Genomic DNA, 14,664 nt, shown 5'->3' on the forward strand with positions numbered 1-14,664 from the left:
CGCCCGCACCGCGCTGGGGGAGAGCGCCCGGCTCCGGGCTCGGCGGCGGCAGGAGCAGCCCCGGAGCTCGCAGCCGCTTTGTCCCCGGCCGCGCTGCCCGCACCTGCCCCGGGGCGGTGGACAAAGGGCGACGGAGCCAGGCCCGACCCGGTGCGCTCGGGCTCGCTGCGGCGGACCCCGGAGACCCCGGCCCTGTTCCTCCCGGTGTTTCGCCGCTGCCGAGGGCGCCTCCAGGTCGGGACCAGGACTGCCCTGCTCACCCCGGGATCCCGAACGGGCAGCGGGGAGTCGAGGCGCCTTCTCGGAGCCCTGGTACCTCCGTGTCCCCTGGCAGCCCACGGGGACCCTGCAGGGGTCAGGGGCTTCCCGGCCTCGCCGCTCGCTGCCCCGCACGGCAGTGCCCAGGCTGCAGGACCCGGGGCAGAGCTGCTGCCGGGCACCGCGGAGCCCCGTAGAGCCCCGCAGCACCAGGTATGCACAGCCCGGCCGCTCTTCTCTGCCCGCGGCTCACTGGGAAGGGGGTAGGCTGGTCCCCAAGGCACCGCGCAGTTTATTACTCATTCAGGCTGACAGACTCGTGCCGAGCTCCATTCGAGTTCCACTGCCACACAAGTTCATTCACATGCTGCTTCTCGAGCAGGTCTGTGCACTCTGCCTCTGCTCTTGGGCAGCCTAGCCTGGGTGGCTGGAGCAGCTCAGCAAGGAACAAATGAAATACCTGTGAAGCTGGAGTCAAGAAGACAGCTGAAACTTTGCCTGACTGTACCAAGCATCTCTGGGAGAAGGCACTTGTTCGCATCTGTGGCAAATCAGAATAGAGCAGTGCTCAAAACCTCTGGTCACGGTGCTGTGACCCCTTCTCATGCCAAGAGGGTATCACTGGATTCCAGGCAGATGCTACTGTGATGCCAAATACTTCCCACAGGCATCCCTGGCTCTGCTCCTTCCAGCATGGGTCCTCCCTGTAGTCTCTCACTGCCTAAAGCAAGGTATTGACAGCTCAGGTCAGTGCCATCGTCATTTGACCATTCTTCCCCTTCTCTCATGACTGTTTTCCACGTCCCAATACACATCCTCTCCTTCCCCGAGAGGAACCACTACATCTTTGTCATAACAATACTTTGCAACAGTATCTTTTGTTACACGGGCTGCAACTCTGAGTTAAATTCCTCCTCTGCCCATTAGCTCCGCCAAACCACCATTTGCCCACCCCATTTCCTGAGCTAGTTCAGGATCCTGTCCTGGCCCTGTGCTTGGGCACAGCAACACACCCAGCACCAGAACCTTGGTAGCTGCCCCTGGGAACTGAGCTATGCAGCATCCCAGCTCCTGCTGCCACCGGTCCAGGCTGAGCTGCTTCTCCAGAATAACCCACTCTTCATTCCACAGGGCTGAAGTCATCACTTTGGGTGGAGGTGCCCTGGGAGGCAGCAGGGCTGGTGCAGCAGGGAAATATAAATAATGACATGCAGAGGTGGTACTGCAGCAGTGCAGAGCCAGTGGAAGCAGCGGTGCTGGGGCAGCACCCCAGCCATCTCCCCCTGCACCTCCTGAGGAACCTGGACAAAGCTGGGCTACCAGAGCCACCTGCCACACTGCCCAAACTCAGGGGTGTTTTGCTCCTTCCCAGCACCTGCTCTCTCCCATTTGGAGGGCAAATACTTTAAAGGGGGAGCTAACTAAAAATTTCAAGTCACCTGGCACAGGTTTTATGTTTCATTATTGCCCAACCTAGGCACGCTACTAATTCTAATTAAAAACAAGAGAAAAAAAAAAAAAGAAGAAAAAAGAGCTCAGTGTTGGACTCACTAAAGGATAACACCTCCTGGTTTGCTACCAGTGCACAGTGCATTACTATAATTTTAAAAGTGTTATTTTTAAGGCAGTACAAGTTGAATACTCTGAGGGACACTGTTAAAATGCTTCATTGTCTTTTTTTAATGTTTATTATTTTATTTACTTTTTCTCCACCAAAATAATATTGGAGAGGGGAGAACAGGATCAATGTGAGTTAACATCTGTGAAAACCAGAGGGAAAAAAATGAGCCTTCAGGAAGATTTGGGTGGAGGATGTGGTTGGAATTGCATCACTGGCAATGACACAGTAACCTACCATGTAACTTATTCCAAGGTTGTTTCCAAAACATACACATGATATTTTGTATTTCCACCTTAGGACCCCCAAGTGCTTTGTAAGTATCAATTCATTTATCTCTGTAATGCACAGGACAGTGGGTCTTGAAAAATCCACTGATTAGTGACAGTAGGAAGCTTTCCTCACAGAGAAGTAAACATATAAAGCATTCCAGACCTTATGATTGGAAAGATGATCTGCCGAATATAAAATAATGCAGCATTGTGTTCCTGGGGCTGCAGACAGACAGCTGTAGTGCCTCTGTGGCTGCTGCTGAGAGGTTGCCAAACACCAGCGAGATTAACAAAACTGCTCAGTTTTCTTGCTGCTATTCAGTGTCTCCTGTGTGGTAGAGTGACACTATCAAAATCATGTCCACTTCCTGCTGAGGAGGATGATTGGCAAAGCTCTGCCCAGCACCAGTGGCAGACACTGGAGTTATTCATGGTGAGAGGGAGGTTCCAAAAACTGGAGGTTAGGGGAGGGTCAGGGAGAGCAGCCGCCTCTTTTCCTCCCTCATCATATAAAGCTTAGGGAGAGATTGTCTTGGAGACCTGTCTCTTGCTGGGAGGTTTTGGCAGTCAGGAACCACGAAAAGTTTTGCTTTTCATTTAGTTTGGACAGTTAATAAACAAATTTGAACTGGAACTGAAATGTTTTTTGTAACACTCGCATTACAGTGCCGAAGATGCAAACCTGGAAGGTATTAGCTGTGGCTGCATGGGCAGCCTGGGGGCATTGCCTGGCTCTGGCAGTGCCTTCTGGTGGTTCTCATGCCTGCTTTAGGAAGGATGCTGACCCTCTGGAAGGGCTGATGGCAAAACCCTGCCAGCCCATGCATGAGGCAGCCAGGGGTGTCTACCTGGAGGGGAACTCACTGCTCCAGCAGCAACCTGCCTGGCAGGAGCTGGCTTGGGGCAAGAGTCAGGCACACAGGCAGAGAGAAGCTATTTAGGGAAATTAAATTATTTAGATTCCACTCAGGTAGGGGGAGGGACAGAGTCAGCAATAGGAAGAGGCGAATGACTGCAAATGCACCAAGGACTTCTTTAATTCATATAAGAAACCTCAGGGAGCAAGATTCATGGGGGTTTACATGGTGCAGAGCACTGAAGAACAGGATGGGTGGGAAAACAGAAGAGGAACAGGGTGGCATGCAAGAGAAACATAGGTGTTAATAAAGAGCAGGAGAAAGGGGATAGCATGAGTAAATAGAGACAACTGGGATAACTGGAAAAGGAGTGAGGAAGGAAGGAGGAGACCACCCCAATTACCATAAAGCAGCAAGAGGAACTGGAGCCTCACGGGGAAAAAAAGGAAAGAAGTCTGCAGGGGATGAAAAATAAAGCATCAAGAGAACTTGCAGAGTAGTAAATTCAGTGTAGGGATTCAGCATAAAACAGCAAACCCAGAGAGAGGTCTCTGAAGGACAGTAGGAGATTGCAGGCTTCCACCCGCTGTCCTGGAAATGATGGCTAAGGGAAAAATCAGAGAGCCCTGCCTGCTATTCTCCCTCTCTACAAACTCTAAAAACTACTACGTGGCGTCTAGTCTCCATGATCCTATCTAAATCAGTCCAGCAAAGAGGGAGGAAGCCCTGGCTGCTGAGCTCTGACACAGGAGCTGTTCCATGCATGGAGGGTGCCCAGCAGCCAGGTCCCGCGTCCTGCAGCAGCCTGCAAAGGACCTCCCTCCCCAAGGAGCACATGGAAACATTTTAATTTCACCTTAATTTATTTTTTTAGATACTCCAAAGACTGCATATCAAGTGACAGAAAGCAACAACAGATTTGAAAAAATGAGACCTCTCTCCTTGAAAGTGCCCTGAGCTCCACATTCCCTCTAACTTCTTAGTTTGTCCCAGCCTTCCATCAGGCACTGCTTTCTGCTCTGTCCTTTCTCCTACCTAACCCCTTCCCAGTCTTCACTTCCTATGGAAAAGGGACCTATCTTAGAGCATCCACTGTCAGGAAGCTCTTCCCCAGCTGAGAAGCAGAGCATTGCCTCCCATTCTTCCCCTCCTCACCTGGAAGCTCAGAGCTTCCCATGGTGGGATACACAGGGACTCATTTCCCCACCATTAGAAAAGAGAGATGAGGACGGATGCAAGCAAAATCCACCAGATGTGATGGACTCTTTTAAAGAAGATTGATTAAATTGTCTCTAATGCTCAGTGAAGGTAAGGCAATAGATTTAGTTGACACAGAAAGAGATAAATGTTACATATCAGGAGAAACTAGCAACTATTAGGATGGCTAAAGATGGGAGAGGGAAGCCAGGAAGGCCAGGGAATTCCCATTCATAAAATTTTGAAGAATAAATTAAACAAATGTCAATTTGGTGATTATATCCTGTTTTGCTCTTGCACATTACATGCATAGATGGTGCCTAGAGAAGAGGAATAACAGAGAAATTTAAGGACTTTGGTCCATGGGTTCATACCAGGGCAAGTGACAGTGCAGCATGGGGCCAGGCTGACCAAATACCACCAGACTGAGAAGACATTTGGGAAAGAGCTGGGTGAAGAGGGGTAACAGAAAAAGTTCTGAGTCAGGTTTGATAGCTGCCAGACACCTTATACAAAAGGGATTTCCATATTAACATTTCAACAAAGTATTAAAGTTCTGAATTATAAACAAAATCCTGTATCCCAGTGGAAGAGGGGCAGGGTGAGCCCCAAACACACCAGCACAGCGAGCACCCATTTGCAGGGACACGTTTGTCTCCTTGCAGGGACAGGGCTGTGCCCGGCTGCCCGGGGTGCTGGGCTCCAGCAGCAGCTCCCCAGGCAGGGATGCTGCACTACCCTGCACCTGCACCTCTCTGCAGGTCTGACGTGTGTGTGAATTATTAATCTGGGCATGGAGTCAGCACCATGTCAGGGACCTCTAAAATCTGCCTTAAAGAAGGTCGAGTCCAAAGGAGTAGAGGAACAAGGGGAGAACAGGACTCAAGGGAAGCGCTGGATTCCCTGCTGAGATGCTTGCAGGAGGCAGAAATCTGGGTCCTGGCACTGTCCCAGAGCAGCACCAGAAGGAAGCACTCAGAGGAGCAAACAGAGAACTTTTGGCTGAACACATGAACAGGAGCTGAGCAAGCAGAAGCTGTTTCTCCATCCCCTCTCTTTCAGGATATAATCGATTTCCTACTCTGCTACAGCACTCGCACTGGCTTTTAACTCTCCCATTTCTTCAAGACTTATTTTCTAATCTAAGATTATGGGACCTCTGCTCCACAAATCCCAATGGCACTTCTCAGAGGATGACATTATAGCATCCAGGTACTATGATGGTGTAAAGTAACTGGGACTGAGTAACTGTTAAACTTAACAGCACAACATTGAGAAGGTTTGCAGATTATTTGGAGGAAAGAACAGAGAAGAGTATCTTTAAAATCCAGGGTGCATGCTGGAGCTCCTGAGATGAGAAAGGTTCAGACCAAGGCAAGTATACAGGACAGAAATACACACTGTAAATCTTCCTAAGCAGCTCAGCCTGTCCTGGTTCCTCAAGGTTTTGCCAAGGTATTTTGTTTGTACTTGTCACATGACTTCCATCAGGCATCACATCCTAATCAAGACGGACACCAGTGTCTTCCCAGGCAAAGCTGCCATGCTCAGATTGCAGGAGAGGCTTAGCTGCTCTGTACACGTCACTGCTGCCTGAGCCTCCTCCCTGCTGGAGGGGAAAGGAGGCGACAGCCTGCCAGGGTCCAGGTGCACTTGTGATCAGTCATCTCTGGTCATTCTCCTGTTTGCTGGAGAACAGGCTACTGCAAGGCACAACTCACCCAGTGTGCCATACTCAGAACTGGTTTTCTACACCAGTGCACCCAGCACAGATGCTCTGGAGCAGGAGTGGTGTCCACCAGAGAGGAAGGGCTTCCTTCACCCCAGGGCACATCTTTACTCAGGCTTACAGGCTCCCAATCCTTCCAGGCTAGGGAATGTGAAATGAGATGGCTGTTACTAAACACTCTAGTTTCAGCAACCTTCCCAAGCTTTTAAACGTGTTTGGAACTAGAAAAGGCTCAAGATCTGTTCTTTGGTCCCAAGACACAATGATTCCCCTGCCCACACACCCTGTGAGCTGACCTCTAACTGAAGAGAATCTCTCATTCTGCACTGCTCAAAGTCTAGTGGGAAATACTTTGCTCATGCTGCTACTTGTCCATCCTTGCCCATCTTTTTCTCACTTTTCACAGCCTTAAAGCATTTATCTTTTCACGCCTTTGCCTGCTATGGATTTCCCTCAAGGCTGATTTTGCTGCCTTAGGATCCTTATGCCATTTTCTTTTATCTGGGTTTTTTTTGGTTTTTTGTTTGGTTTGGGTTTTTTTGGGGGGAAGGGGGGCCGGTTTGTTGATTGGTTTTTTTTGTGTGTGGGGGAATGTTTGGAGGTTTTTTGGGTTTTTGGTTTGTTGGGTTTTTTTTGGTTCCAGGCAGAAATTTCCCCACCTACCTCATGCCCATGCAGTTCCATGAGCTGAAGTAACTGAGTCACTGACCCTTTTCCCACCAGGAGTAAGCAGTGATTCACAAACTGCTCCTCAGAGCTCCCAGCTGGCTGGTGGCCAAGGCACTGCAACAGTGCTAAGGACCAGCCCCTCCAAAGGAGCTGGCCAAGGCATTATTTAGCACAAAGCTAGGACAGACAACATGGAGATACTCCTTCAAAAGCAGGGACACAGAGGAGCAGCAGGAAACCTCTCTCACAGTGGAGGTGGGAAATGTATACTGAAACCATCCCTTTAGTAAAAGTATAACCTCTACAATTCAAAGCTTCTGACAGATACATTAATAAAAATGGAGAATAGTAATGTTAAATATTTAAGTAATATTAGTATAGTAACATTAAAAAATGCTTAAGGCTCAGACAAAAACGTGTTTAAGATTTTAGTTCCATCTCCATGCTATATTCCCAATTATTCAATGAGCAATTCTGCACTCCTTTTTGCAGCAATGGTCCGTGCCTTTTTAGAGACATCAGAAGAAAGGACTCTCATGAGTTACACGTGAAATAGAGGGATCATACTCTGGTTTAAGACATCTTGACTCACTGGGCTTGTAATCTGATTATATGGGTGGTTTTGGAATCCCTGTGCAGTATGTCCTGCCCTGCTCTAGCCTTTCCTTTCTGGAGGTAACCACGTGCACTCCTTCACAGACACCCTGGGCTTTGGAACCTGCCCACTTGTGATGGATGGAAATAGTGAGGCGTCTTCCAAAACTTCCCACTGATTTTAAATGTTTGAAAGAAGCTGGGAAAGAGTAAACATTCCTCTTCCAAAGAAGGCCTGGGAAAGCTCTCAGCACACAGCATTTTCTGCAAAACAAGCTCGTGGTGTCCCTTGGTGCACACACAAGGTCTGGGATTGTTGGTGCACAGGTGACCAGGCTGAAAGCACAAGGCTCAGTAATTTACACCCTCTCTATGGTTTTATCTGCCAGGCATCCTGGCTCTGTTTACTGCCACTCTGCTGGACACCCAGGAAACCAGTAGGAGTGTTTTACTCTCTCAAATGCTACAATGTTCCTGTAACAGAAAGTGTATTTAAATCACATTTTCAAGGGTGAATCTAAAAGGGCCTCTCTGATGTTTGAAGAAACCTGGGAATAGAACAGACAGCTGCTAGCAGAGCAGCTCTGGAGTAAAACAAGTTTTTGAAGCAGGAAAGCTGCTCTTACACACTCCTGCTGTCAGGCAGAGCATGCTCAAGTGTGTTGGTCATTCTGGAGCCTTGAAAGCAATGCACTGTGTGGCAAGGTCACTCCCAGATGCTGGGAGAACAAGGGATTGTGGGAGACAGTGTAAGATGGGGAGGGATTTACAGAGAAAAAGCAAATCAGTGGAAGTTTGTTGAGCCTTACTTCCCTTTTGGTTTGTTTTTAGTGAGGCTGCAGTAGGAAAAAAATTAAGATTTTATGCCTGTGTTGCTTTAAGGACAGGAATGCTGGAAACAGAGGTATTTGATACCTTTGCTGCTAATTACAGTGCAAGCTCCCAGTGTCCTGACAATGCCCTTGTCCCTGACCTGGAGGGGCCTCACTGTCTCAGGGTCAGCTGTAATTTAGTTTCAGGTCAGACCTGGGACTCTCCTGCCAAACCAACTGCACTTTGTTTTGAAGTAGAGACCATTTACTAGTAAGTCTGAGACCATCAAACTCATTTCACTAACAAGAAACAGGAACAAAGTGCAGGGCCCCTGAGATGGAGGTCAGTGTTTGACACAGGGAGAGTTCAGCTGCATCATGAAGGAAGGGGCTGTTCTGCCCACTGAGCCTCACAACCACGGCAGCTCAGATCTCCTGCTCTCTCCAATTAAGTGAGTTTATTACACACAGGCCTAGGGACCAACCAAGCTGTGCCAGGCCCTGGGCAGGCAACAGCACTGTCAGGCCCCACTTGGAGCACTGCTCACTGCTCCAGGGCTGCTCCATCTCACAGGAGGCTCCAGAGGAGTGAGCTCTTCAGTGAAGTCATAAGTTGTTTGTGCTGCTCCTACCTCTTTCTCACAAATTGGCCAGGTGATTTGGGCCAAGAAAATTCTCTTTTTCTACTTGAAAACCAAGGGGATTTCACCTTAACTCAAAAAAAAAAAAAAGTTTCAAGATCTTCAGAGAGAACATGCTGCAGAAAATAACTCAAAGCTGGAAAGGGAAATACTTTTTATCTTCTCCAAATAATCAGCCCTCTTTAACTCAAGGGAATGTAGTATTTTTTCAACAGACAAACAGATTTTGATTCTGATCTTCTTCCTGTTCACCATACTGATGGAAAGATTCTACTGTCATGACACCATATGGCATTACCTGAAATTAACTTGTCATTTAATGAACAGTTCTTTACAATTTATGTCTTAGTCTGAGCACCTCAAGCATTTTGCATGTTGTCAGACATTGTTCTTTTGCTTTTATGTAGATATAGGGCTGGGTTTGCTAAGGGATAATCCATCCACAGCACATTTTCTTTACTTCTAACTCTGCACATCACTGCAACAAGAGGCCAACTTTAAAAAATCTGGATGAAAAATTGGTGCCAATTTACAAAACAGTAAGTGGTTTTTGACATCAAAAGAAGGTTCCATGTTCAAATCTAAAAATACATGAGTGAGACAGACAAGTATAGGCCCAAACATACTTTGTGGAAACAGTAAAATATATTCAGCTCTAGTTGATAGCCAGAGTTGGGGCTCTTGGTAAGATGTGAGAGACCACAGCTATAGCAAGGAACAGGACTTCTAAGGGGTGTTCAAATCTTTCTTTCATAAAAGTTGACTAGAAAACTGCAACACACCTTGAGGTACATTAACACTTGTTCCCTGCCATGCTGGACAGCTGAAAGCAGTGTGGCAGGAAGAGTTACCAGCACCACAAACTACAGATGAGTTCAAAATGCAATATTTCTGTTGTCAGACATCACAATTCCCTAACTGCCTGTACAGTTAACTCTAAGCATTGGTGCCTCTAGAAACATGAAACCAGCTTCCAAGAGCTCATCTCAGCTGCCAGAGCTCTTTGTGGGACAGGTCCCAGCTACCCAAGAGCTGGCTCTCTCCTTCCTGGCTCCCTGAGAGAACCACGTGCTCCAGGAGCAATGGAGCTGCCATCCAGCAGAATAAGGCTCTGGAGCAGAGCAGATAGCTTCCTTGGCAGCTGGCCTGCAGTGGAGGAGCTCACTCCCAGGAGAGATTAGAGACAGTAAAAACCTCATTGCCATCACAGCAAAGCACTCAACCTGCTTCTACCAGAGATTTCTCACAAGAGCAAAAAAAAATCCAAAAGTATCTCTGCAAATAGGAGGCTGCAGGAACAGAGAAAAGATAACCCAGTTAATGTCATGCACACAGCTTTGCTACCAGCTCAGGAAACCCTGATCAGTAAAGGACAGAGCAGAGCCTGTTTTACACCTGGAAGATTACCTGGCTAACATCTGGACAGAGAATTACCTCCCTACTTAAAGCCACCCAAGCTCCAGACCTGCAGCTGCAAAGCTTTTGAGTAAGGTTTTTAAATTTGGAAGTAGAATAGCATGAAGTGTATTCTATCCCCCAGATGACCTTATCCAAGCTCACTTTCAGGGCACAATAAAGGACAGAAGTTACCCTCAGGTTTCCAGGTAGTGCAATTTATACCCTGAGGAAGATGAAAGTACAAACTACATGGATTCACATAGACTTTGTGTGCTTCTGGACTGCCCTGCTACTTCAGGTGTCACTACATTGGCATGACCCCCACAATGACAGAAAAAAGAGAGGGTTTTCACTCATTTCAAGGAAGGCTGAGCTCTGACCACAGACAAGGCAATTTTCTGTCTACACACAGAGGACTCTGCACATAGGAGCTGTTTCCCAAGGGCACAGCAAGAGATCCTTTGCAGACAGCTCCCAGGGCTGGAGCTCCTGCAGGGCACCATGTGGGCTCATCCCCAGCCTAGGAGGCTCCTGGGAACAGGGACACAATGGGCATGGACTGCCCAGTTAACCACATGGAGGCCATCTCCCATCCTCTGCCTCACTGCAGCAGGACTCTGCAAGGTGAAGCATGAAGCTCTGGGCAGGGCTGTGCGGGTGGCAGCCCAGCCTGGGAACTCAGGAGCAGCAAGGAAGGAGAGGATGCTGGAGTGGAAGTGATTTGAATTAGAACAAACTGGCTGCTGAATAGAAGCTTTTATTCCAGCATGGAGAAGGCTTTGTTAGTCAAGCACATGTGATGCACAAAAGCCTCCACTTGAATTCATTGAGTTTTAATTGGTTCTCAGGTGGGGGAGGAGATGGGTGTTAGGAATTAGGGATTCCTTAAAGAGGCAATATCATTAAATCTTAACGCCTCTTCCCTCTCACCCCCAGCTTCGGGCTTAGGAGTCTGGCCTCATTCAATTGTCTCATGTTAGAGAATCAGAAAAACTGAGGGAGAGAAAGGGTGGGAGGGAGAGTCACTAATAAAGCCTAAAGGGAGATCAATGAATGAGGAGGGTGAGGGGCAGGAGGAAGACTGAAAAAAGAAAGAGCCTGGTTGGAAGAGGAGGGAGGTCACAGGCAGGCAGGGAAGACAGGAGAACCTCAAAGGGACGCTGGAAAGAGAATGATGCCATTCCAGTCGGTGCTTTCTTTTCTCCCCGCATTCCTTCCTTTATTGAACACTTAAAACTTCCCTTGGAGATCCTCTCTCTCGGCTCTGTAAGCCTGTGCTTCAAAATAACAGAGTCAATCACCAGAAGGAAGCAAGCAAATCCTGGGATGGGTATGGGGAGCATGGTGCATGTGCAAGGGGAATGACAGCAGTGAGAGAAACCTGCTTGGAAAGACCTCACAAGAGCTGCTGCTTGTTTTGCCAGACATAGCACTTTTCAAACACAAGTTTTGTTACTGAGAGCCTGTCACAGACGTAGCTGACTCAAGGTCCTTGTGAGTGAAAAAAAGAGAGTAATCAGGAGCTGAGGAGATTGCACAGCCAACGCTGCAGGAGGCTCAGGACTCTGCCTGGTGCACAGAAGGGACCCTGGGTACCTGCGAGCCAACCCTGACAGACAACTGCTGTGCTGTGCTGTGGAACACACATCTCCCAAATGTGGAATGATTTCCATCAGCCCAATACATCATAGGAGAATGAATTAATGTTGATTTAACTACTACACTTGGAATTTAGATAGGTAAGTGAATGACATACCAAATGCACTGCCAGCAAACACCAACTCAAATGCATTTTCATTTAGAGTTCCTGACAGAAGAACACTGTTTCTATATTTAAGCCAGACAGTTTATCCTGTAAAAAGCCACACGCAGGAGATATTTTTTGCAGGAAGCACTGCCTACTGTTTTATTATAATTCTTCATTACAAAATTAGACTGCATGATCTCTCCTTGTAGACAGCATGGCACTAAAACAGTGGCACAGCAACCAATTACTATAAAACTCAAATGGGAGGTCTCTGACTTGTGTTCAAGGACAGTGTGGGATGCTGAAAACAGCATTCCCATGGTGGCTTCTCTCTGAGAGACTGATCCAAGTAACTTACTGTGTTGTGAAATCTGAAGGAAACACAAGATGCTTCACTGACATAGCTGTGGTACAGAGCAGCTCTCATACACTTTGGTTATTCACATATTTCAGAGCACGGGGGAAAAAAGAGTGATTGGTGAATTCCCCCATTGAAAGTGTCATAGGACTCAATTTTCTAAACCTCCTACCTGAAAGAGGAGCCTAAGAATCATTTAGCAGTGCCACAGAAAACAAAATCTCATTTGGTCCTTAACTCCAACTAAAAGCAGACGTGGTCTCCACCTGGCAAAGGCATTTGTGAGCAGTGGGCCATGACAGTGCCTGGCACCAGCTACAGAGAAAGCATTTAACCACACATGGAGAAGAGCTAACAGCACTTGCCTTGATTTTTAGTACTCCAAAGTCTACATGCAGACTCTGCCAAGCTGCCTACTGTCACCACTTGACCAGTGACAACCCACAAGAGCCCTGCCCTTCAGCAGCAGCAGGGCTTTCCTCCAACAAGGAAGTCTCCTTTGGACAGCTCACATAGGAAAATACAAACAAAAAAATTCCTGTTGCAGAGACATTATTTTTCCTTTTCCTGTTGTCTCTTCTCAGAGTACACCTGCACTATGGGTAACAGATTTATTTCAGTTTTTATCTTAGGGGTTTTAAATACTTCATATAATTCCAGGCATAATTTCAAATTATATCTGACTCACTTGAAGCAACCAGCTGCTCCCCATCAACAACAGTAACATGGGTGAGTCCATCTCATTGTGCATAGATCCCTGCCCTGTTGGAAAGCCTCATCACTCTACACAGGACTGAGCAATTGTACTGTTTTCCTACAACCCTGCATTCCACACTAGAGATAGAACAACTCCTGTTAGAATCTTCCCAGCAGCAAAATGTAGGAAAAGGCTGTTGTAGTAAGGATGGGCAAGGTCATGCCTCCAAGACTGTTCCTTATATTTATCCTAGACTTGTTGCCCTGGATGCATTTGCCCTCCTCCCGGCAGTTTGCTAGTAACAGCCTTTCCTGTAATTGTTTTCTTCTTTTTCAGATATGTTTAGTTTATACTTCAGTGCTGGAGTATTAGTTTTCATGACTTCACCTTGTTTCTCAAGAATCCCCTATTTTGTAGTTCTCAATAGAATCAGACTATTTATGCCTTTGGAAAGAAAAATAACAGGGAAAAAAAAATCTCCCAGTACTCTCAAATATCTCATTGCTCTCCTATGCCCTTCAGTAGATGCCTTTGGTAGTTGGGATCCTCTTGCAACATATTTCCTAGCAAGAACCATTTCCACAACCTCTTGGTATGCGACAGCAGGCACTTCTGAACTGCTTCACTACACAAGCTGCAGATTTGTCTGTCACAAACAGTGTCAGTTATCACAGCATCAAATTTGCTGTGTGCAGCAGGTCTCCAAGACTGCCATGAATTGAAAATTTTTTTGCCACCTCTTCTCAGTGCCCGATGGGACAGGTATCTCAGCAATCAGCAGTGGCTTTGGGGCAAAGTGTGACTGACACATCTGTATCAGCTATCCTGTTAATTTTATTCCTGGCCTGTTTCATTACATTAAGCCTCACGATGCTCACCATATTTCCTCCTTTCCAGGCAGGAGAGATAGCAAAACCATCCTTTCAGCTCCAGAAGCAGTTTAGCTACGGCTGCTCCACGATTAGACTGGCTTCACCTCACAGGTCCTCCTGCAACCAGGAGATTGTCTCTTTCTTTTTGAGTACTAAAACCACAAAATGAGACCAATCCTAAGCAAAACTTAGCCTTAACAAGGTATCACTGACAATTTCAGCAGGACCAACACAGAAATATCCTGTGCCAAGCTACTGGTCAGGCACAAACTTTTGCTTTCTGTTATCCTCTGTGAAAGGGTCGATTTCTGTGGCTGCTGACAGTTACAAGAATATGAAGGCCACGTACAGCACAGGTCTTTACAAAGCTGCTCAGAATGTTCAAACCAAAACAAGCCCTGCCATCCTTGGAAATCACTTGTTTCTGCTCCACTGGACAAGCCCTTGGAAGGACACTGGGAGCACCCATCCTTTGCTCTGTCAAGGGCCACATCAGCATCGTGTGCTGAGCCCAAGGGTTTCCTGCACATTGCAGCTTCTCATGCTGCTTCACTTGAAACTCCAGTCCTCAGGCAGGCTCCATACACAGGCTCCTGTTCCAGCCCATGCCAGGGCTGTAGCACCTGCAGGACCAACCACCAGGGCACTCACAGCTCCTCTGGGCCCACAGGCCACATCCAAGTTTGTGCAGGAGGAAGGGAGAGCTGCACTGGAGCCAGGCACTCTGTGTTACAGACAGAATGAGGCTAGGATGACTAATGAGAGAAGCCAGCACTGCAGAAGCTTTCCAGCCCAGTGCCCTCACAGGTTTCTGTGTGAGATGATAGCATTTGCACATTTATCAGTGTGATAGTGCACACTTACTCTTCTTTAAATTTGAACAAACCTGCACCTCCATTGCTCTGCTGGTCAGTGGACCTTGCTTGGAAAGAGCTTTACAAATGC

This window comes from Zonotrichia leucophrys, chromosome 15 (assembly GCF_028769735.1).
Source record: "Zonotrichia leucophrys gambelii isolate GWCS_2022_RI chromosome 15, RI_Zleu_2.0, whole genome shotgun sequence".
NCBI classification, from domain to species: Eukaryota; Metazoa; Chordata; class Aves; order Passeriformes; family Passerellidae; genus Zonotrichia; species Zonotrichia leucophrys.